This window comes from Mandrillus leucophaeus, unplaced genomic scaffold, assembly GCF_000951045.1.
Source record: "Mandrillus leucophaeus isolate KB7577 unplaced genomic scaffold, Mleu.le_1.0 Scaffold1477, whole genome shotgun sequence".
NCBI lineage: Eukaryota > Metazoa > Chordata > Mammalia > Primates > Cercopithecidae > Mandrillus > Mandrillus leucophaeus.
The window spans coordinates 145,170-170,159 of record NW_012101451.1 but is presented as its reverse complement, the minus strand read 5'-3'; the positions used below and the strand labels follow the sequence as shown (position 1 = coordinate 170,159).

Sequence of the window (24,990 nt, the reverse complement as noted above, 5' to 3'; positions counted from 1 at the left end):
GTCACCTGTAAGGATGGCAGGGTTCATATTTCAAGGTTTGAGTTTCTAGCCCTCTGCAGTATCTCACACTTCTCTCAGACCTCAAAAGGCTACAGTTCTATGACCAGCTACCAGGACCGATCTGCCTCCTCCAACATGCACCCCAAAGAAACTGGGGATGTAGTCACAGTGAGATCCTAAGCCAGGGAGTCCCTAAGTGAAGTCCAGCCTTAATGTGGACATGCTTTGCTTCTTCCAGGGGCCACTTAAAGTTGGAAGTGCAGGAATCGTACCCGCTTCTCCTCCTTTTCTGCAGCTTAGACTGAATTTCAGTCTCTCTTCATGATCTGACCATCTTGTGAGCTGTCACTGCAGCCAAACTGGCTCATTTATATATGTTCTCTCCTCTCTCCTTTGGGACCAACTCTGGTGGGCCTGCTAAGTGAAGGGTTAAGAAAAAGAGGTAAGGAAGACTCTGGATAACACACTAATTAGCTAAACCTTCCCAGGAACAAGAGAACATCAGCCACACAGTATCACATAGCTCTTTAAGAAAAGCCCTTGTCTGAAAGTTGGAGGGTCTCATCTTGGGGTACAGCAGGAAAGCTAGACACAGAATTCAGAGTTGAGGCATACTTTCGGCCCTCTTATTCTACAAATGCCCTCAATAAACGAAGGATATGTCAAGAACCCAGGCCCTGGACAATTTTAGCCATGTCACACTGACAACTGGTATACTAAAGCAATTTCGGTTCCTCATCATCTGTCTCCATCTTTAGCATCTTGACTCAAACCATGCCCAGGAAGAGTGTTCAGAGAATACAGGCTGCCACACAGATCAGGCGTTTCTCTCCAGGCTCCAACACACATGCTCAGCCTGGATCAATAAGCCTGACCGTGTCTCTCTGGCTGGGATGGGAAACTGTCTGGACACACAGGTGGAGGCAGCAAGACTCCATGGGCTGTGTCTGTTTTATGCTTACCCAGTTACCTTAGCAACAGCATCTGCACCAGGACACAAGAGGAAGCAAAGCACCACCTACCAATGCCCCCACTGAGAGGCATGGGGAGTAAAGTAAAAACCGGCCTGGAATCAGGAGGCTTCGCTTCCTGGCCTCTCTGCTGGCCACTGGCTGGCTGCCCTTATCAAATCTCCTCACCTCCTGGGCCTGTTGTGGGCAGAAATGGGGCTGAGGGCTCTCTAGCTGGTTCAAGGATGCTGTTGAGGAGCATAGTCTCGGTGAGAAGACCCTACTGTTTGTGCTCCGAGTAGCTTCAAGCGCAGGAACTGTGTCAGCAAACAACTGTTTTTTAGCTAGTCTTCCACAACTTAACTTTTCAGTCTCCACCTGTGATGCAGAAAATGTTTGCTGACCAAGCAGATGATTGAGCTGCAAGAAGTCCTCACCAGGATGGACATTTCTTCAGTTGAGGTAGGAGGTAAACCTGGCTTCGGTCCTTGAAGGCTCATGGAGAAGAAAAGAGATTGAGGTGGTCAAAAATAATTATGAGCACTTCAACTCTACAATTACATGTAGTAATAATAATGATAATAAAAGTAGGACCTCCAGTGTGATCTCTTCATGTCTGCTCTTGTCACATTCTCATAACCAGCTGTGAGGGAGGCAGAACAGAAATTATGACCTTCTTGGTGCAATGGAGGACACCAAGGCACAGGGAGGCCGAAGACCCTGGGGCCGCCTGGGTGATGATGGCTGAGCTGGATCTGGACTGTGCGTCCTTTTCCTCCTTATCCCAGGACCTTTTTACTGGACATGACTCATGACAGCTATTATGAAGCAGAAACATCTTCCAACTTTGTTTGTGCAACCACTTTTAAACTTGATGCATGTCAGAGCACTTCTCTGAAGAAGGAAGAAAACTAAGATGGATTCATTCAACAAATAATTGTGCTGAGCACTCACTTTGTGCCAAGCACCTGGGATTCAAAAATGAACAATATGTGATCTCTACTTCCCAGCAGTTCAATTGATTAGATAGGTCTTTTTGCTTATTTAAATTTCTCATTTTGTATTGCATAGAATCACCGACCAAAAAGTGACATCCCCATCCTGCAACTATTTTTGTATCCCCACGAAATTCCACGGGGCTGCATCCACTGATAGGAGAAGGCACACTTCTAAAATCAGGAGAGGGTATCCAGGAACAAGGAACAAACATGAAAAACGGTAAGCAAATGCTAAAACCACTCCTGGCTCTGGGAGGGGCTTGGACTACGGGGAGATGAGAGAGGCCCCTTGGCTTGGTGCAAAAGTGCTTCCAGGAAAGAAGCTGGGAGGTGCTTCCTGGACAAAGGCTGAGGGACTGACAGGGAGTCAGAGAGGCAGCCCCAAGAGCCACTACACACCACGATCAGATGCTGGAAGGAAACGCAAAGCCCATTCTTTGAACACACACAGTCATTGAGGTCCTGTTTCCACAGATGAGAGCTTGAGACCACACCCCACCCACAGCAAATCCTTTTCTGAATTGATATGTAGAATCTTAAGGGCAGAGGCTTAAAGCTCCAAGCTAGCTTGACAATGGGCTAAATCCTGTCACTAAATCTCAAAAAAACCTTTTTATCATTTTACCTCTTTCCCTAGACTGGACCCAACCATGCCTGGTCCTATGAACAGAAAAAATATTCAAGCCGCTCTCTTAAAGCAGCTTTTATCGCCTCAGTGAAGTGGCAGTTTGGGGACAAATGTCGCACATGAAGAACCCAAATGTTCCAAGCCTAAATAGGATTCTAGCAACACACTCTTAACTCACAGAAAACAACCTCTAACTTAGATTTCTACTTTCCTTTGCAGAATCCGTAGCCTGGCCACACTGGTTTTAACTCCACAGGCCTGAAGACGCAAGCAGAAGAGACTCAGGAAAGCCAAGGACTGAGCGAATTCACAATGCAAGCAGGAACATCAGAAGGCAAATTAGGGCCCACATGGTTTCGGTTTTAATGTTCTTCGTTTTGTTTTGTATTTTTCTTTAGAGATGGCATCCTGCTCTGTTGCCCAGGTTAGAGTGCAGTGGCTCGATCATAGCTCACTGCAGCCTTGAGCTCCTGGGCTCAAGCAGTCCTCTTGCCTCAGCCTCCTGAATAGCTGGGACTACAGGTATGTGTCACTGAGCCTGGCTGCTTGTTTTGCTTTCTAAGACCACATTTACATTAGCCCATCTATTGTTCAGAGTCTTGCTGTGTTGCCCAAGCTGGTCTCAAACTTCTGGGATCAAGTGATCCTTCCGCTTCAGCCTCCCAAGTAGCTGGGATTACAGGTGTGTGCCACTGCGTCCAGCTTAGCCCATCTTTTTTGTTGTTGTTTTTAAATTTTACTTTAAGTTCTGGGATACATGTGCAGAATGTGCAGGTTTGTTACCTAGGTATACATACATGTGCCATGGTGATTTGCTGTACCTATCAACTCGTCATCTAGATTATAAATTCTGCATGTATTAGGTACTGGTCCTAATGTTCTCCCTCCCCTTGTCCCCTACCCCCTCACAGGCCCCGGTATGTGATGTTCCTTGCCCTGTGTCCATGTGTTCTCATGTTTCAACTCCCACTTATGAGTGACAACATGCGGTGTTTGGTTTTCTGTTCCTGTGTTAGTTTGCTGAGAATGATGGTCTTCAGCTTCATCCATGTCCCTGCAAAGGACATGAACTCATTCTTTTTTATGGTTGCATAATATTCCATGGTGTATATGGGCCACATTTTCTTTATCCATTCTATCATTAATGGACATTTGGGTTGGTTCCTGTCTTTAAAACAATGAAGAAATGCTATAAGAGCCAGGCCATTGGGCTAAAAGTGGAGTTGAATTATCTCCATGTTATAAACATAAAAAATTAGACCCAGAACTTGAAAGAGGTCTTAGAAATAATCTAATTTATTGACGTTATTTTTCAGTGAACAGTCTGAGGCCTCAGTCATACTGATAGTAAGTATGACCAGCTACCACTTAAAGATCTCCCACTCAGAATCCGGCACTGGGTAAGGATCATGTAATGGTTTGCCAGGGCTACTGTAACAAAGCACCGCAAACTGTGTGGCTTAAACAACAGAAATGGATTGTTTCACATGTCCAAGATAAAGGTGTCGGCAGGGTTGGCTCCTTCTGAGGACTGGCAGGGAAGGATCTGTTCCATGCCCCTCCCTCCCAGCTTCTAGCAGTTTGCTAACAACCTTTGGCATTGCTGAGCTTGTGGAAGTGTCACCCTGAGCTCCGCCTTTGTCTTCACGTGGTGCTCTCCCTGTGTGCATGCCTGCCTCTGCATCCAAATTTCTCCTTATTATAAGGACACCAGTCACTTGGGAGTAGGGTCCACCCTAATGACTTCATCTTAACTAATTATATCTGCAATAACTCTATTTCCATATAAGGTTCTATCCTGAGGTACTCAGGTTAAGACCTCAACATATGAATTCTGGAGGACACAATCCATCCCAGAAGTCTACCTTGTATTGGGTCCTCACGGCAAGGCTGCAGACCTGGGGGGTTCGTAGCCCAGTCCCACCTCCCACGAGCTAATGAATGTGGGTAAGTTGTTTAACCTCCTTGTGCCTCAGTTTCTTCATCTGTAAGATGGGGATAACACAGGCCCACAATTTTGAAATGTTAAAAGCTCCAAAATATGAAAAAATGTATTTATAACTCATTTGGCAGCAAAACCTGACCTGAAACAAGCACATTGACTGAAAGTATCCTTGTGTCTTGAGTTGACACAAGGATACTTACAGTCTTTACTTATGCAACATATATATGTGTCACTACAGAAACTAGAAACATCAGTATATTTCATAACAGGAAGCTGTTGCAGATGCCATGAGGTGTTATGAAGCCTATGGTACATATACTGTATATCTTTCTCAAATCCCCAAGTTCTGACATGCCAAGCACTGCTGGTCCCAAGCAAGGGTTTGAATAAGGGACTGTGACTCTTCAGTGTATCTATCACAGGGTTATAACGAGGATTAAATGACTTAATGTTTGTACAGTGCATAGACTATTACCTGGCACATAATAAGCACTATATACATATTTTTTAAATAAAATAACAATAGCTATCTTGTCTAAAGTAACTCAGGTGGAAGGCTAGAGAGGAAGGTTCTTTGAGACTTTGAGTGCAGGAATGCCTGACAAGAAGCCGTGCTGTCTGTGTGTCATGCTGCCTCTGCGACTCCAGGTCTGGGGCTCATGTCCTTTGGTTCACAAACTAGCCTTGTTTATACAATAGTTTGAAGCAATCTCTGCCTTCTGAGATGATTATTAAGTGAAATCAGCCTTCTGTTTGTATTCGTCAGCTTCGCTGCCATAGCAAAATACCACAGACTGGGTCACCTAAACAACAGAAATTGATTTTCTCACAATTCTGAAGGCCAGAAGCCTGAGATCAGATTGTCTGCAGGGTTGGTTTCTTTGAAAGGCTCTCTCTGTGGCTTGCAGGTGGCTGTCTTCTCCTTCTGTGTTCACATGGTCTTCCCTCTGTGTGCATCTGTGTCCTAATCTCTTCTTATAAGGACACCAGTTATACTGCATTAGAGCCCATCCTAATGACCTCATTTTAGCTTAATTACTTCTTTATAGGCTCCATTTCCAAATACAGTCACATTCTGAGGTACTAGGGGTTAGGGCGTCAATATACGCATGGTGTGGGGGAGGAGTGGGGAAAACAGTCCAGCCTATAACACTATTTTTAGAAACTAGATAAATTATCACTCACAGCAGATGAATCCCATATGCTTGCTGGCTTGTTTCTGCCACAGCATGTTTCAAAGTGTTGTCCAGGACCACCTGCAATTGAATCACTTGGACTTTTAATAAAAATCAGTCTGCTCCAAGTCCTTGAGTCAGAATCTGGGGCAGAGGAGCACAGGGCTCTGGGATAAAGCCTACTTGTCTTTTACATTCATATGAAGATTTGGTTTAATTAAAGGGACTTGGGAAAAGCAAGGTAGCGAGGTATGCCACCTCCCAACCCCACTGCACCTCCACAGCCACTGCAGTCACCCCAGGTAAGGGCAGCCGAAAGAAGAGCATGAGGGAGGGAGTCAGGCAAGTGTGAGTCTGAGCAGGGAGCGCTGTGTATCTGGGGTCTCCTCTAGTGTGGCTCACCGGAGGGCCATGAGACAAGCTCCTCTCCACTCTAAGTTGGCCTCCCAGTACCAGTGAATGTCCCCACCCTCACCCCTTTCAGTAGATACTGAAATAGGGGACTTTGCAGTGTAGATGCCAGGAGAGGTTATAGGGGAGGCTGCCTACCCAGAAATGCCAGGCTGTGTTCCACAGCCTGATAAAGATTCTAGTCATTTCTCTTGGCGAGTATTCCTCTACCCCTAACCCCAGCTCCTGGCAGAACTCAAAGTTGCCCCCGCCCCTCAGAATGGTGGAAGACCTGAGCCTTGAAATAATGTTTAAGAGACAGGCAATAGTGGCAATTTTCCCAAGCCAAATGCTGAACCAGGGAGCAGAGGTTGAGGCAGGTTCACATAGTCACTGACTCTGCTCCAAAGCTTCCAGCGATGTGGGTAAGCTGGTGGGTCATTTGGCTTCCTGCAAGCTGATGTATGGGAAACAGGGTTGTCATACACATGGGTACAGCCTTTGAATCACGTCCCAGACAACCGCTGTGAGCCCTCTAGAGTGGGTGTCTGCTGCAGGTGTACGTGTGTGCGCACACCCATGTCCCACGCCTGTGTTAGGGTGGCCACCAGCCTCTCAAGTCAAAAATTCCAGCAAAACAGCTGTTGAGTGGGACTCTAAATGATAGTGATTTTCCTAGCACCATGACAACAAGACACCATCAAAGCTAATGGCGCTAATCCATCCCTCGTCTTTCTTTGCTGGTTCCGGCTTAGATTTTGTTTCTTAAAATACTTGCCTGGCTGGCAAGGCAGTGACTCACCTGCACCAGGACTGAACAGAACAGGCAGGAGGTGCTTTCTTCTGAAGAGCTGTCAAGAGCCAATACAGCACCTGAGGTCTTTCATTTCACACGTTGTTCCTGTCAAGGGGGAGACATTCTTATTCTCTTGTCAAAGTTGGGATTGCCAAAGAAAGCAAAGTGGTCAGAATGTGTCAAACTTTGGCACTTGTATTAAACAGAGTTTGAGGAAATCATGCAGGTTTGGCTGAGAATCTCTTCCTCATCTTCCATCCAGTGCAAGATAGACCACATTTTTACAGAGAACTGTCAAAAAGGAAAGTTCACATTAGAGTCACTCAGCTCCACGTGCGTCCTCTGGTGGCATCTCTCTCAGTGTCAAATCCTGTTAGGACTCCACGAATTCTGAGTATTTCGATGACTTAAGTACTCTTCCGAAGGTGGTAATTTGGAAATTGCATTGTTGGTAAATTTGAATTAATAAAAAAGCAAAGTCAAGAATTTTATTGGCAATGAAAGTAGTTTACTGGTTATCTCTTAATTCCATTTGAATTCCACAGGCCATAAACTGTGGTATATTGTGAAATACCCTGAAGTCGGGTGTGGATTCACATCCTAGATTTGCTGCTTATTAACTGTGTGACTTTAGCCAAGTTACTTAGCCTCTCTGAGTGTCCATTTCCTCAGCTGTCAAAGTGGGAATGATACCATTTCCCCAATTATATTGCAATGAATATAACAAGACATCGTGAGTGTGAGAGATGCTAGGACAGAGGCTGGCCCATAATTGCTCATGTCTTTTCCTGTCTCTTGTTTTTTTCTGTAACTTAAGTGAGCATCATTTATAGCTAACTAATATTTTAATGTTGACACATTTCAGTAGATGGTTTTCCATACTTTTAGAATGTCGTAAATAATTCTCCAAGAAGTAGAAATGACTGGGATACAAACCCTGAGACCAGCAGTTGCCAAAGTCACAAGAGGTGATTTGCAGGGTTCAGACAGTGATGTAGGAGCATAGCTTCCGTTTTGACTTTCAGAGATTTGGGAGCAGTGAGTTGTAGTGCCCTTTGGAAAGGTCAGTAGAAATGCTCTGTGAAATGTGAAAAGCTGGGTGCCAGCTCCAGGGGTGCCAGGTGAGGTCCCACTGGAAGCCTGCCTCTTCCACCCCTGCCTCCCTGTCTTCAGCAGCACCCTTTCATTTTCTAGTTAGATTGGCTCAGGTCCCAGCTGACTCCTTCTGGATGTCCAGCTATAGACATCTGTCTTTGTCTCCAGCACTTTGAGTCAGGTTTTCATAGTTGCTGGGTTTTTTTTTTTTTTTTCTGTCATTATTGTGTTTTTTGTGGTCTTAGTTTTCTACCAGACTTTAATGGAAGGAGACCAGGTTTGAGTCCAGCTGCACCCCTTATTAGCTGGGTCATTAAGGACAAGTCCCTTCACCTCTTTGAAATGCAATATTCTGATTTATATATGGGGATCCTACATTATTAGGTTGTTGTGAGAGCTAATGTGACTAAAATTCACATTGAAGTCTTTTGTAAACTGTAAAGTGCTGAGAAGAAAAGATAATTTCAAACCCCTCTTAGCAGGTATACTTTACTGGAACATATACATGCTCAAAGATACGTGTTAAGTTACTTTATGATTAAAGATATTTGCCACAAGAATGTTGTTCAATCCCCAAACACACGAGGGGATATTCTGAGCATTCTGCGGTGCTTCCAGTGGGTTCCCGGGTGGTTTGTGAGGGAATTTGCCATTTACGTTGTATTTGCCATGTCCAGGCTCATGCTTGGGAACATCCTGTTTGATTCCTATGAGGTAGGTATTAGCCAAGTTTCCCCCACCAGGTATGATGGTTAATTTTGTGTCGACCACACTAGGTTAAGGGGCATCCAGATAGATGATAAAACATTATTTCTGGGTTGTCTGTGAGGGTGTGTCTGGAAGAGAGTAGCATTTGAATCAGGGGACTAAGTATAGGAGATCACCCTCACCAATGCAGGCGGGCAGCATCCAACAGGCTGAGGGCCAGAATAGAACAAAAAGGTGGAGGAAAGGTGAATTTGCTCTCCCTTCTGGAGCCAGGACATTATCTTCTTCCACCTCCAACATCAGAATTCCAGATTCTTGGGCCTTCCAACTCCGGGACTTATATAAGCTGCTTTCTCTATGTAAGCTGTCACCCGCGTTCTCAGACCTTGGGCCTCTGACTGGGAGTTACAGCATCAGCTCCCCTGGTTCTGAGGCTTTCAGCATCAGACAGAATTATACCCCCAGCTGTCCTGGCTCTCCAGCTTGCAGACTGCATATCATGGAATTTCTCGAGCCAATTTCATGAGCCAATTCCCATAATAGATCCCCTTCTCATATCTGTATATGTCCTATTTGTTCTGTTTCTCTAGAGAACCCTGTGTGATACACTATGCATGCACAAATAAAGTCACATCAAGACTAATAATCCAAATGTTAGTTTGTTACCACCATTTTGTCACTTTGAACCTAGCTCCCAGCAAAGCACCTTCTACCCTGCACTTTTGGGGAGTTCCTGGGCTAGGAGGTCTTCCATGTGCTCATCAGCAAATCAATGCCCGGCACTGTCCCTTTCTCTGCTCTGCCATCTCACTCTGATAAAGTTGCTCTGTGGATTGCCAAGTGGAAAAGATGCCTTTTTCTCTCTTATGCTCATTTATAGGGGGTCTCATCTCAGTGACCCTGTACTCCAGTGTCTTATGAAGCACTAACAAATAGTCCCTTTAGCTTTTAGTGACAGCTCTGCCCAGGAATCAGACATGGGTCTGATATGGAGTAGGGTGAAGGATGGGGTTCTGCCCCTGTCACCACAGTGTACTCCAAACTACTCCCTCCTCCAGTATGGTGCTTCGCCTTTTGGTGAGCCCACCGTGCGCAGCTCCCCGCATTTCCTCAAGAAAGGGAGTTTTCCCAGATCCCCGTAGGGTTTCTTCACTAGTCCACTAGATGTGACGGAATCCTAGCAGAGACTCCAGATTGCACATTCCCACTATACCGATGAGGAAACGAAGGCTTAGAGGTTAAGAAACTTACCCAAGGTCACACGCTGAACAGGTGACAGTCAAGAGCCAAACTCAGAGCAAAGTTCAAATCCCACATTCTTTCTGACCAAAATCCTGTGATCAAAGTGGCAACATGACACGTTGTTCTGACCCTGGTATTCACACAGGAGGGCAAACTGTGCTGGTGACTGTTTACTATACATACTTTTCTCCTTCCCAGGGGTTTATTTAAGTCTCTTTCTGCTTGGTTTCCATTGAGAATTATACTCTGGGCATGAAAAACTGGGATTTCTTGCCATTTCACCTTCCTCCCCATTCCTAGCTGCCCTCCCAGTGAACTTACAGTTTATTTCATTCTTACTTGGCTTATGGTTAAAAGAACTGTGGTGGGGCCAGCCTCGGTGGCTCACTCCTGTAATCCCAGAACTTTGGGAGGCTGAGGAGGGCGGATTACAGGGTCAGGAGATTGAGACTAGCCTGGCCAATATGGTGAAACTCCATCTCTACTGAAAATACAAAAATTTGTATTTTCAGGTGTGGTGGTGCATGCCTGTAGTCCTAGCTACTCAGGAGGCTGAGCCAGAAGAATCGCTTGAACCCAGGAGTTGGAGGTTGCAATGAGCGGAGATCATGCCACTGCATTTCAGCCTGGGCGACAGAGCGAGACTCAATCTCAAAAAACAAACAAACAAAAAAAGAACTGTGGTTCTTACACAGATGACAGAACAAGCAAGTCCTGGCTATGGCAAAGATACAACTGAGCCAGTGTTAGTAGATCTGAGAAAAACACGTATTCCTTGACTTGATTCCAAAGCCCCTGCAACCTGGCCACCCTATACCAACCCTCTGTTCCAGCCTAAAGGTCTACACGTGACCCTAAGTTCTCTTTGCTCTCCTCCCAGCTATAGCCTGATGCCCATGAAAGATGGGACCTGTACCCCATGTGCTCACTCCTCCTAGCCCATTCCAGCGATGTGGCATCTACGCTCCATTCTGATTCTCTTGGTCAGGGCCTTGACCTTCTATCTTGGCCTTGCCAAATCTTTCCTTTAGGGAGCAGGATGCTCTTCTTCCCCAGAAGACATTGCCTGGGGACCTGCCTACATCTAAACACACCTTCTCATCATTCCCAGAACAAAGGACTGTTTCATCCCCAGGCATGCCCTCTCGACTGCTTCAGACACTGGGTGTACCAGCTCCACTCACCACATAATAAAACTCTTGGGGTATGGAGGAGGATGCACACCACCCTGTCTTGGCCCCAACTGGCCACTTCCCGGAAACTCTGGGATCAGGTGGCTGGCCACTTTCTTTGCAGGGCTCCTAATGCATCACCAGCCACAGTTGTTGATGCTCAGGTAACTGAGGGAGCTGTCTTCAGTTTAGACTTCTTAAAGACCCCATTTCATATCCCTCAACCTACAACCCCTGCCTTCCCATTCCCTGTTTCCTTTCTCTCCATAGCATTAATCAGCATTTTGATATGCAATATATATCAAAATATATAGCTTACTTCAGGAGTAAGCTCCTTGAGGTTTTAGTCTGTTTGTTCAAGCAGTGTCTGGTAGGTGCTCAATGACTGCCTGCTGAATGCATGACTGGAATGACCACAATCTTGAACATCAGCACCAGAGTACACGTACCGAGGTGCTGGGAGGACCAGGAATTCTTGTTCTTTTCTGTCACAGAGCTCAGCTGTTAAAGATTTCCAAACCTCCTCCATCTTAGCCACAGCAATAAATGGTCTACAAGTTCATTCTCGGCACTGCACTGGGCACCATGGGAAATGCAAACCCTTCAGGCAGCTTAGTATCCCCGCTCGTCACTGAGCCATCATCCCCTGGAAAATGAACCGTTCCTCTTGCAAGCCCTCATTACACCCTCATACCCCAGCATAGAAATCTGTGTTCTCCATCGGTCTCCATTCTTCCCAGACACAAGCTTGTCTTACTCATCTTCACATCCCTGGTGCCCAGCACAGTGCGGAGAAACTATGAAGGGTGTGATAAATATTTGATGCATAAATGAGTATCTGGGATCCCACATGCAGAGAAAGCCAGCCCCTTCTGAATTAATTATGTGACTCAGACACTAGGGGATGATGAGTTTATTTCCCTTTATTATGATTAATAATTTTTTTCCCAAAGAGTTTTTCAATTCTGAGAGTTAAGTTTTACATATTGTAAATATCAAGATATCCTTTATGAAATAATACTGTTTCCGAAAGACAACATAAATTTTGGAGTAAGACTGATGACTGTGTTTCCTTTTTCTAGATTTTAAATATCTCCTTTTACATAGGGCTGATTTTAAAATCATGCAGATTTAAAAACTTATGTGGAAGTGTTTTGTGACACTGAAAATAAGAGTCTGTGAAGAAAAGCTAATGCTGCCTTTACTATCTCTTTGTATCTGGAATAATTAAACTTTTTGTTTATTATAAAAACCTTTTTAAAAAATAGGCAATAAATTAATTGTGCAGTTTATCTTGGATTTAGAAGAAGTTGATTCTATGTTTTTGTTTTTGGTTTTTTTTTTTCTTTTTGTAGAGACAGAGTCTTGCTCTGTCACTGGACTACAGTGGTGCAATCATAGCTCACTGCAGTCCCTAACTCCTGGGCTCAAGCAATTCTCCTGCCTCCGCCTCTCAAGTAGCTGGGATTACAGGTGTGAGCCACCATGCCCGACAAGAGGGTGATTCTTAAAAAAGAGAAAATAATACACAGAGAAAAATAAAACAGTTGTTGTCTTCACATCAGTAAAGAGGGAGACTGAGCACTTCCTAAATGAAACTATTTACAGGTTGGACCAAGCTTTAAACTATACTAGATATTTAGTTGATTATATTTCCTAACTCTAATTATTAAAAGTAATTTAATCAGTGTGGGAAGAAAATTTAAGAGGGAAAACTAAATCTGCTTTATGATTTTCAAAGTTAGTTTTCTACACTGATCAATGTATGAATAAGTGCTCAGGTGCCAATTCATTTCCCGCCATGGAGTTACTGTGCTTTCTGAGTTTTAGAGAGTTAAACTCCGAAGGCAATAGTGGTTCTATCTGTCGTGCCTGCCTACCCAGCATTCATTACCCCATTTTTCTGCTCATAGCCTTTTGATTTTCTTTAGGGGAGCCACCCCTCACTCCACTTTCAGTTCATGAGGCTAGGAATAGTCATGTGACCTGGGCTTCGCCAATCAGGGCTTGGTTCAGAGATGGGTACATTACCAAAGCTAAGCCAATGCGAGCCTGACTGGGATTTTGCGGGCACTATTAAGAAAGAGATCCTTTGCCCTTTGCTACTCTGATGCTTGGAGCTTCTGCCTGAGAGTGAAACTAACACAAAGAAAGCAGACAGATGGTAAATTCAACTCATATTGCAACTTGAATGTGCCAATAAAATATAATTTCTCTAGTTTGTCCATAATCAGTCTGGTCCTTCACTAGTTAGGGTTTAAATCTTGATTCAGTCCAATAATTCAATATCCCCACTGAGAACATGCTTGCTTTCTCAGATGGCTTCCTCTTTCTCCTTCTCCTCCCATAAAGATGCCATCAGGATGCATGGCCAATATTCAATAGGTACATGGCATTATGGCTGCCCTCATTGATAAAATACTAAAATGTGCATGGAGCAGTTGGTAAACAGGTTCTGCCCTGAGATCCCTGTTCCTCATAATCCATCAACTAAAGGGTTAACTCTGGGCATAGTAGGACACCTCCATTTAGACTCCTCAGCGCCTCAGCCTATAAGGATTTTAAAATGTTTTGATCATCATCCCTGCAGGATGTGTTGGGGTGGAGGCAGTATGGTGGTGTGTGTCTTTTCCATGTCCTCATGGTGTTGAGAGGAAGGGAACTCTTGTCCTTGTACTGGTCCTTGAGCATAGCTGCCTTGCATGTGATTATTTTGAGACAACATCCACTTTTGTCTGTCCTGGGTGCACTGAAAGCCTCTGATGTGGGGGTCTGTGGATGGGGAGCTTATGATCCATCTGGAGGCAGTACTCCCAAAGGTGTTCCCTGACTGGTCTAGCTCCTTCTCTGCTCTTCCTGCTGCTATAGACTCTGACTTCTGTCCATGACTTCCTATCAACCCTGGTCCCAGGGTTCTCCTCAGCAGCCCACACCACTGAGTCACCTCACTCCAATGATCACCTCTGGCACACTGGCTACAGGCTTGCTGCTATGTCTGGGTAGAGTCTAGGCTTCATAGGGACCTGACACAGCTTGAAAAGTCCATAGCAGGGCCTGCTGCTACCTGAACAACACTGGGCTCTTCCTCTCATAATTCTGGAGGTGATGTGGGGGAAAGATCTCCCTCTGCCTTTGTGATTAAGCTTTACTTTTCCAATACAATCTCTCCACTCAGGCCTCTTGTCTTATTCTGCTGCTTCTGTCCTCTGATAATCTCCCACTTTCTCCTGGTCTAGACCTTTCGAATATAAAACCTTAAGGTTTAGTCTACCAAGCTCAGTTCTTGACCCTCTGAAGAGGAAGGTAATGGAATGTACAGGATATTTTTTCAAGGTAAGGGCTTGAATTACATGGCTATTGCCTTGCTACAAAATTTGTTTTTGAATGCCGGAAGCTGAGTGTTATGCTTTCTTTCTCTTTGCATACTTTCTGGAAAGAACTTTCATCTCTTCCTAGGCAGATAAATGCCTTGAGTAGACTAAGTTCATATGCTTTGAAAGGCAAAAGAGAAAAGTACATTGATAATTTCAAAACATTATGCCTATTATACATGACAACACCTTTAAAGCACCTGAAATCTAACTGGGCCTAAAGCCAGTCTACCCAGTTTAGCAAACCCATGGATTCCATGGTTAGAACTGGGTTTCAGTCACTTGCTACCCATAGTCCTGAGTGACATGGTAATAACAGTATCCATTTCACATTATTTGAATAGCACTGGGTACAGATCCACGTGCAAATGGGGCTGATTAAATGCATTTGATGGTAAGATTACTGCCAGGGTTAGATCCTGACACAGATAAAGCTTACTTAAAGAGCTCCCCAAGTCCATTTCTAAACCTCCCATGTACATTTCTTCCCTTCCAGTGGTAGAAAAAAAGAATCAAGGAAGAAGATCCCTTCCTTTGGGTTATCTGGGGCCAGAATCCCCTCTTCTGTCACTCACCCTGTGGTGGTGCTGGGGATTGTACTGAGACTCCAACTTATTTCTCCTTGCTGACCCCCCCTGCTTTCCCTTTCCTATAAGCTTGTTCCAGTTTCCCATAGTTGCGAAAACAAAACAAATAAAACAAAACAACAATGAATAAAGGAAACTCGCCCTGCCTCCTCTTTTAGCTGTAACTTCCCCCTCCCTGCCCAACCAACTCTCTGGAAGCAGTGGTTTATACCTACTAGCCCTGCCTCTCCTCCTCTCCTTCGACTCCATTTTGCTTCTAACCTAGTGTGATTTGGTTTCTGCCCTCACATCCCCACTAAAACCAGTCTCACAAGTAATCAATGACTTCCTTATTGTCAAATACAACAGACACATTCCAGTGCTCATTTGCTTGACATCTCTGTGGCATTTCCCACTCCTGACCACTTCTTCAACCTGGAGAGTCTTGATGTGAACTGCCTGATGCCACTTTTTTCTGGTTTTCTTTCCATTTCTCCATCTGTTCCTCAGGATCTCTTATTTGATCCTTAGGAGTTGGTATCTGTCAGGCTTGGGTTTCATGCTTTCATAATCTTCTCATTCTGCCTGCTCTTCTGGGCCATCCCAGCCCTGCCCTGGCTTCAGTGACCATCTTTAAGTTGGCTGTTCCCCAGTAAGCACCTCCAGGCCTCTCTCCTGTGCTTGGAGCTCATGTTCCTAACTCTTCCTGGAGGTCTTCACCTGGATGTCCTACAGCCACATCAAACCCATGTTCAAAACATGTCATCTTCCTTTCAGGTCAGTTTCTATTCCTCTCCTTGCAATCACAGTAAATGGTATCAACATCCATGAAGCTGCACAAAGAACCCGAGAATCCTCCCGGATTTCTATTTCCTTTCCCCTTTCCCTGCCTACTGAGGCAGAACCTTGTACCTGTCAGTATATTGGATATCCACCCAGAGTAGCGTGTGTGAGTGGATGAATGAACTATGGTGCTACAGAACACCATGGCTCCAACCTGAGTCTGAAACTTGATGTCATTTTGCCTTTCACAGTTTTTCACTGCTTCTTCATTAATATGAGGGAATCCACCCAGAAGATCTTCATCTCTGAGATCTATGATCCACACTACTCCAATTTGACACCTTAGTCACATATCCACTTAACTCCATTGCTTTTTCCTGTGCCTATCATACCTAGGTAAAGAGGAGGGGAGCCCCTATGATAAAGTGGGACTTAAAACACAAATTATGCCACCTTGCAGAACATATTTTCCCTGGTAGGAGGGCCCAATGTCTCTCTGCAGCCACCTACCTTGAGTCACAGTGAGAAGTGGAAAGGGAAACAGAGAGGGTGCATAGGAAGGGCGGGAGAAGCTGAAGGAAAGATTAACAGAAGCCATTTCCTCCTTTCCCTGTCATGCCAGATCCTGTAACTGTCTGTGTGAGTCTCCCCCAAGCGCTGCTCACGGGAAAGCACCTTCCCTCTTGTTCCTCATGACTTCTGTCTGGAAACGAGTACCGTGACTGTCTCCTGAACGCCTACGTGCCTAGCACTTTCTACTTCTCAAAACATTGCACGAATATTTATTTGAGTGCCTTCCATGTGCAGGCGCTGTGCTAAGCAATGTGCACCTTATCTCATTTAAATCCCACGACCCTAGCCTATTTTTATCTCCGTTTTGCAGACCAGAAAACTAGGGCATGGAGTGGTTAACTACCTCACTAAGGCCATCCAACTAGTACTGTGGTCCTGGAAATCATCATATCAAACCCAGGTCTGTCTGATTCTATGCCCAAATCCAGGGCAGCCGTAGCTACGCTGCTTCTGACGTATTCGTGGTTATCTTTCTCTGCCACTCAGACACTGAGTACATAGTATCTAGGCATTTGATAAGTGCTCATTGAAGAAGTGCTTAAACCATGTCAATACGAGCTGGATCTGGTCCCAGCCGCCAGAATCCAGAAATGCAGCTTTGGGCCTTTCCCATCATCCCTTTGGGCCTCAATTTCCTCATCTGTAAACGGAAGGCATTATGCAGATGCCCTCGAAGGAGGCTGTGCCTTTAACATTCTGTGGCTGTCTTCTAATGGTGCGGTGTCCCCAACGTGATGCCAAGAAACTGCACTGAAGGCAGGACCCAGCAGCTCAGTTTGCCTACGCGGCCCCAGCTGCACGGCTGACGCATGCGCCCTCGCCCTCCATCCTCCGCCCTCGCTCCCCAGCCTGGCGCGGAGGCAGCTCTTTTCTGCGCACGCGCAGGCCCTTGCCGCCGCCTGACCGCTGGATTGCCTTGCTCCGGGAGGGCGCGGCTGCCTCCCCCGGACGCTGGGGAAATCAGTGCTCTCGACAGGGATGGGGGTCGGCCTGCCAGGAGCCGTTCGGGGCCCACGGGGGAGCCGCCTGGCCCTCGTTAGGCAAGGCCCTTGGGAAAGCTGCCCCCCACAGGAGAGCGTGTTCCCGCCCGCGCGCTGGACGTGCCGGGGAGCACAGAGAGGCTCTTCCCGCTCCTAGCACAGATGGAAACGCTCTCGCTCTGCGGCCTGGGCTGGGAGGCAGGGGAGGGCCCCAGAGCCCTGCCAGCCCGCAAAGCCGGGAGGATTTTCCTCTCAAAAACGATACCGCTGATTAAACTGAAAACTTCTAAGGTCACGGAGGACGTTTATCCGGGCTGGGGCGGGGAATGGGAGGGCTGGAGGCGTCACCTGATGTTATAAGCTACTAAAAGGCAGCGGACTCTGCCGGGAGGCAGGCGCTTCCTTGCAGCTTAGGGATGAATACATAAACCTGGGCAGCTATTTTTACACTGGCTGAAACAGGGAGCGTGTGTGTGACAGGGGAGAGGACGCAAGCAGCCCTCCCCCATCCATCCCCTGATCTTCCCCTTCCATATGGAGAGTTACTCCTCAGAACCGAAGCATTTTTATTTTCTGAAATCAGGGAAGGGAAAAGGATGCGGATCAAAACGTTTCCTAAATGGTTAAAATAAATGAGATAGCAGCATTCTGAATTTTCACGCCTTGGTACTCTCAGGCCTTCCTCCCCTTGTGTGCCGTCTTTTGAAGTCCAGAGTTGTCGGTCTGAGTTTGTCTTTTCCTGCTCAGGGAACATGGAATGGCTTCTGCAAGATTTGGGCCTGCAGAGAGCTAGAGGAGACAGAGAAAAGAGGAGCGTTTCTGCCAGAAATGCATTCTCGAGCCCGATTTGCGCGTGTGCACTGCTGAGTGTGACTTTGCTCTGTTAGGACTTAAAAGAAAGCTCTGCTTCTTTAAATAGGAATTTTCAGACCGTGATAAGCACTGGGAAAGCAGAAAGTTGTCCAGGAAGGATGGTTGCTTTGGATTTTCACCTGATTTAGACCAACTGGAGCCTGTGCTTTCTTGTCAGAATAAATTTGGAGCTGAACTCACCATACCCAAGAGGGAGATGTGCTGGGGGAAGGGCTGTGAGCTGTATGGGAAATTCCTGCTGACATCAAATCATTTCAGATCACTCAATTTCCTTTGATTTCATTCAACGTCATTTCATTTTATTTCCAAGTCCTAAGAAGTCTGGAAAAGGAGACGCTGAAAATAACTGCAAAACTTAAGGCATGAAATGAAATATCTCCTAAAATTAAAGTGAGGTTGTAGAGATTCACCATCGTAAGGATTTGCGTAGATGACCTTTTAGCAATTTTTCCTTTGAGAATTATGGAGCTACAAACACACACGCACACACGCCAGAACCCCGCAAAAAGAAAACTTCACCAAGGAGGAAAGGTTACGTGGAAAGCTCTTCATTCAATGTGTCATTTCTAAGATTCACTAGATTGGAATGAGGATATAGAGTGGGGATGTTAGGGTGGGCAAGAAGCAGGGCGTAGGGGGAGTTTTAAATGTGTTTCATCCATGACTAATGTCTCCAACAATGGGGAATAAAACAAATTTTGCCTTTTGTAAAGGGAAATTGAAATTCAAAGTTGTGGAGAAACATTACCACCCTGGGAGCCATGACGGCCTCCTAGGGTCTAGGCACAGCTGGGCTCTTAGAAATTCACCTACTTCCAAAGGCAGGTCAAAAGAAGGTGTTGCTTTATTGAGATAGTACAAATCAGGGTCTCCTTCATAGGACAAAACCCCCAAGCACCTCTACTATTTGTGTGCCAGTAACTTCCAGCCAAGTTTGAGGAAAGACCCAAATCATCATTATTATTGTTTGTTTTCATACATGTTTGTTTATTCTGTTTTCCTTTTTAAAACGTAGCAGAATTTGTACGTCTAAATGTATGCACACCCTGAGAAAACTTTCAAACCACTATTTAAAAAGTGGGAGCAGGACCATTCCCTTACCTCCCAGAAGACAATTCTAGGCTGGCCCCCTTTTCTATCCCTAACAAGTTTAAAGAGTATATCTCACCTGTGGGCAGGCCACTCGCTATCCCCAGTTTCCTTCACTGGCCTGTCACTCTATATCCATAGCAACTTAACTCAGGTCTGAAAATCAGGAAACCTGGATCATGTAGAGGTTAGGCCTCATGAGAGATTAAAATCAATAATCTGTCTTTTTAGATATTCTGTCAGAGAGCACATTTATTTTTAAGAAGCAACATCTAAGCTGTCCGAGTTCAAAAATCAGTTTCCTTTTTGTAATATAGCACAAGAGAAAGAGTTCCGGAAGTGGCAACTTAATTTGTATCTAATTTCAGCAAAATAATTGCAGACTGCTTCCAGCTTGAATGAGCAGTGAGGTATAGCTCCAAGTAGTTACTTATTTTAGTAGCACTCCCTCAGGATGAATGCTAGCTATTTTCAGTTGCATGTGGGAAAACCAAAGGCGCTGCCAAGCTGTGGCAAGTTGGCATCGTGTGTGAGCTGTCAACCAGGATACTTACTTCTACTCAGATTCATTTTCTAACTTGCAGTTGGCGTGTGACCTTTTTCTTTATTCAATTTGGGGTCCTGATCACTTCCTTCCTCTGCCGCCCTACCTTCCCACCGATCTCTACCCCCACAGGCAGCTTTTGGCTGAATCCATTTAATAATAACAGTGTGAGTGCCAAGTGGGTTGTATAAAATCCTTAGGGAGAGCTGTGAAATGAAGCACATTGTTCTTCAGGGCTCCTAGGGACCAGAATGTACCCATCAACAAAAACTAATATGCAATAAAATTATATGTCTTTCTCTATAATTTATGCAGAGTGGGATCATGCTGCAATGAGGCCATAAATAGCTCTTGGTATATGTGGTAGGCAGCCTCTAAAACAGCCCCTGATAATCATCACTTCCTGATACTCTCTCTCTCATGTAACCTCTTCTTCAACCTGGGCTGGATGGACCTGGTACTTGGTTTTAAACAAACTGAATACAGCAAAAGTGATGGGATGTCACTTCCAAGATTGGGTTACAAAAAGTCTCTCTCTAAGCCAACTGCCATGGTGGGACCTGCCTCGTGGAGAGGCCTATGTGGCAAGGAACTGATGTCTCTAGCCAGCAGCCACAGCAGTGAACCTGGAAGGTCACCCTCCCTTGGTAGAACCTTGAGTTGACTTTGGTCCTGGCTGACACCTTGATTACAGCCTGTGAGACCCTGAGCCAGAGGACTGCTAATTTACAACTGTGTTCCCGACCCATGAAAACTATACGATAACACACGTTAACTGTTTTAAGCTTCTCAGTTTGGGGGTAATTTGCTATGCAGCAATAGAAGACTAACACAGTATATTCCTTAAAGCAGATAGACCCTCCTGCTCCAGTAAGCCCACCAGAGTTCTGTCTCCAGACTTACCTCCTGCTACAGCCTCTCTATCACCCCTAGGGACACTTTTGGGGCACATCTTACTCTTGGGTGTCTTTTTAGGAGCTATTTCTCTTGCTGAAACAACCAGCCTCCTCTTCTTCACAAGATGAATTCCTGCTCATCCCTTGACACCTGGATCAGATGTGACCTCCGGAGAACCTTCCTGACTCAGCCAGGCAGAGCTGCTACATCCAGCCTTGGGGTCTCCACAGCGCTTTGCTTCTGCCTGTGCTGCAGCATATCCCATGGCACTGTCCTTATTGGTAGGCCTGCTAGGCTGCAGCTCCAGGAGCGCAGGAAATGTTTCTTCATCTTCCAGTCCCTGGTGCCTAGCACAGCACCATGGTAAAACATCATTCTTGGAACGGATTACCAACTGTCTTACAGGAGCAGGGATCCCAGGCAGACGAGAACATCTGGTAACTAGTTCCACTCTCACCTGATGCAGGGATCTTACTGCAGCATCCTCAAAGTGTTCGGAAGAAGACCACTTTGGTTAATTGGACTACACACACACACACACACACACACATTCCAATATTATATTATATTGAGCACTCCATCAGCAGATTAAATGCTCTAGCAGCCAGCAGTGGTTTGAAGCTCTCTTGATCTGATCCCAGCCCCTTGATCCATCATTTAAGGTCATGGGGGCTTGAAAGTTGACAGTCCTATAATTTGAGTTATCATCATTTCCGTCCATGACCTTGAAGTTGATATGTCCCAGGCATCATGGACAGGCTTTACGTCATTTTTAGAGCAAGCTAGAAAGAAATCATGAAGGCATCCCAAGGGACAAGTTAAAGGGACATCCTTAGAGACAAACCTGAAAGAAGGGAGGGTTGTGCTTTTCTCTCAGATGGTGATCTAGCCCATGAAGGGAGGGGCTCATTGCAGGGTAAGGCTGTTGGAAGATCTTTCAGGAGTGGAATATGTTGTAAGCCTATATACCCCATCATCATTTTCTCCTCCGTTGTCCCTCTCCTAGACCCCAACTCACCTGTAGCAAATAGCTTCTTAACTGGTCTAATGACATTTAGTTATGACATATTCCAAGTTGTTCTCCACAGGGAGATCAAACTCTTTCTCAAATGCACATTGAATCACATCACCTGTCCACTTCAACACTCCAGTGGCTGCCTGTGCATGGCCTTCCCCAGCCTGGTTGAGAATCCCACCTCCTTGCTGTCTACATTCAGGTCACACTTGCCATCTTTCATGGCCTTGAATACGCATGTGCAGCCCCACTCTAGGGGATGCCCAGGACCCATTGGGCTTAGTTAATCCTATTGTTCCTTCAGATTTTATTTCACTCATCATTTCCTCAGAGAGTTCCCTGATGTCCCTTATTAACAAAATCCCCTCATTATATACCCAGGACCCCACACATTGCAATGATGTTAATTTGTGTGGGTATTTGATCAAGGTCCTCTCCTTTTGAAGGCAGGGACCATGCCTGTCTTTGCTGACCCTGTATTCTTGGTACCTAGTATAACCTGGTAAAGAGCAGGATTCAATCAGTATTTGTTGAATAAGTGAATGAATGAATGAATGAATGAATGAATGATGGGTGCTCTTTGAGGGTACCTGGAGGAAAAACAGAAATGTGGGGAGAATGAGAATTTAATGGAACCCAAAGCTGGGGCATAGAAAAGTAATTTGAAGTACACCACCATCCTAAAATGACTGTTGGACTTTCTTTAGACTGAGCGTGAACAACATTTACAGTTAGATGTAACTCCATTCCCCCAGGCTACAGCAGCCTCCGGGAAAACCTAGGATTTCAAGATGATTTCCAGAGCCTTTGGCTGTGCCTCCTACCCCTGCCACCCCATCAAGCCACACTAGCCCTCCCTCCCTCAGGAGCTGATGCTGGCTCTCCTGTGGGGAGGGGAGGAAGGGTGGAGTTGGGGGCGGATGATACCTCAGGTCCCCTTACTGAGAGTCTCCCTGTGTTACTGCCACCCCTAGCACAGCCGCCACAGTCTTTATCCCAGGCGTGATCTGCTTGCTGCCCGCAGCTCCACTCTGCTTCACAGGGTGCCTGACGGCCACCACTGTTGTGACTGTCCTTGCTGGGGCCTCTACTCTTGGTGGTGGGGAATTTGTTTTCCTACAAGTGTGGAAAGCTTTTCAGCAAGCCACTGGTGGAGCAATAATTGATTCCCTTCTTCTTTCCCTTAGATGATTCCCACCCTTCCTTGATTGTCATCTCTCTTAGCAGTTTTGTAGCAGGCAAATAATTTTCCCTTACTTGTTCACAAATCTTAAATCTAGGAGTATAGGACCTGCTCATTGTTTTTATTTCCTAATTTCTGTTTCTTTCAGGGCTCAGGGAGGACTGACAGTACTAGCTAGAGTTGACAACCATTCATCCAACAAACATTTACTGCACAAGGAAGAGAGGTGATCAAGGCACTGCCCTTGTCCCCAGGAAGCTCGCCAGTGCATGGGACACTGTGCAGGTGCCTTCACCTCTGGATTAGGTATTTGACTGTCAGGCCATGGCTGAGCATCCATCCTCTCTATGCTAATTTTTTCCAAAAGTCAGGAGTTTAGAAGAACACTAATGTGTTTTTCTTCCAGCCTTTCCTGCACAAATGACAACATCATTACCCTCAGCTTTTAAAATGCAAGTCTGTACAGAGATCCCAGAGTCAAGGAGGGCGCCTGAGTCATTTGAGATAATTACCTTTTTTTTTCTGCCCGAGTCTTGCATATCTGTGAATCAGCAATGGGGAAACTGGCATCAAAAAAATTAAGGGAGGCTTAAAGTGAGCAAAGCAGAGCAGAACATTGGCAAGAGCTGAGTGCTGCCACAGCAGGAACATCATGCCGATCGTCATCTAAGGGAGCTCATGGTGCTGTCTGCCTCCTCTTAGCAACATCCACACAGGCTGGTACAGTCAGATCATTGTGACTTGGACAGGGATGAAAATACTCAGCTGACACCAATAGCTCCCAGCACAGCCAGGGTATTCTAGAGGTGTGTGGTGTCAGGACAGCCTGTGCAGCCTCATTTATTTACCTAAGTCATCTGAACGAAGCAGTGACTGGCTTTGCCTCGCTCTGGCAAGAACTCGCAACAAACCCAAAGCCTCTTCCTCCACGGCCTTTGCTCCTGCAGCACAGCACTGACATCTTTTTAGCATCATAGGCACTGGCACGTGGCAATCAATGACAGATGAACTGTCCCTTCCCTGGGCCACGAGCTCTTCAAGGCGGGAGCCTTAGCCGGGTTTCTTCCATGTCTCCAGGGCCCAGCACGGGGCCTGGCTTCTAGTTGTTTTCTGATGAATAAGCGAATGGCTATAGACATGTACTCTTGGAAACACAAGGGGCTTCTGTAGTGGCAACATGTTCAATAGCACAGTACTGTATTGGTTCTTTACAGCCTGCAGGACCCAAAGAAGGAATGATTTTTGTTTCCTGGAAAAGGTGTACCTCATGAGGGCACTGCTCAAGGGAAGGTGCCTACAAGTTGGGGATCAAGGGAGGCACAGGTTGATCAAGGCCCCAGGAATTGAAATGGAGGTGTTTATCCTAAGGGAGCTCTGAACATCTGAGGCAGAGCCTCGATTCTCCAGGAAATTGACTTTGCTGGAGAACAAGGCTGGGGGAGGCAGGCTGTCTTAGGGGAGGAGTCGTATTTCAGCCCCATTGAGACCCCAAAGGCGCACTCCCTTGCTTTACCCGGACTGTCCACCAGGGGGCAGGCAGAGGCAGGAGAAGAGGAAAGCGGGCGACTGGTCAGGCCCAGCACACCCAGCCTGGCATCCCACAGGCTGGGCTGCCTGACTCAGAAAAGGCCAGGCCGCTCCTCCTGCCTGTTGTGGCCTCTGTGATTTTATATGGTTTGGCCTGTGACATCAGACACCACGCGACCATGGTAACCAAAGTATACAGCCTGGAGTGAATGTTAATAAACAGGAAAGAAATGATCCCTGGTGTCTTACTTTACTCACCATTTGTGGTCTTGTTATCCACGCCTAATGTCTCCTTTATTACCCTGAGCAATTGAGATGTACCTGAATTCAGCAACTTTTTAAAATGAAATGCTAAATTGGGGAAATGTGAGTTGGTTTCCGTGTTTAACTAACTTTGAAAATAGTGCCATGAGTGACCGCTGCCTCTTGATATCCTGCTCAACACTCCTCTTATGTACAAACATGTAATTTACAAGGAAGATTATTTCCT

At 45.8% G+C, this 24,990-nt stretch overlaps 3 long non-coding RNA genes across 3 annotated transcripts in view; 1 reads left to right on the top strand and 2 right to left on the bottom strand.

Moving 5' to 3' along the window:
* LOC105535545 overlaps positions 1-24,734 on the top strand; it is a 41,738-nt gene extending 17,004 nt beyond the window's left edge. Inside the window, exons 2-4 of the long non-coding RNA XR_001005451.1 lie at positions 2,977-3,098; positions 4,367-4,523; positions 23,122-24,734. This is a non-coding gene — a long non-coding RNA (uncharacterized LOC105535545). The remainder of the gene's footprint in view (positions 1-2,976; positions 3,099-4,366; positions 4,524-23,121) is intronic.
* Positions 5,323-16,576, bottom strand: LOC105535543. Its single transcript, XR_001005449.1, has 3 exons — positions 16,330-16,576; positions 6,889-6,987; positions 5,323-5,777 (listed from the first exon to the last, which is right to left on the bottom strand). It is a non-coding gene; the product is annotated as an uncharacterized LOC105535543 (long non-coding RNA).
* On the bottom strand, positions 17,908-24,560 carry LOC105535544. Its single transcript, XR_001005450.1, has 3 exons — positions 23,486-24,560; positions 18,426-18,581; positions 17,908-18,161 (listed from the first exon to the last, which is right to left on the bottom strand). It is a non-coding gene; the product is annotated as an uncharacterized LOC105535544 (long non-coding RNA).
* Positions 24,735-24,990: the final 256 nt, after the last annotated feature.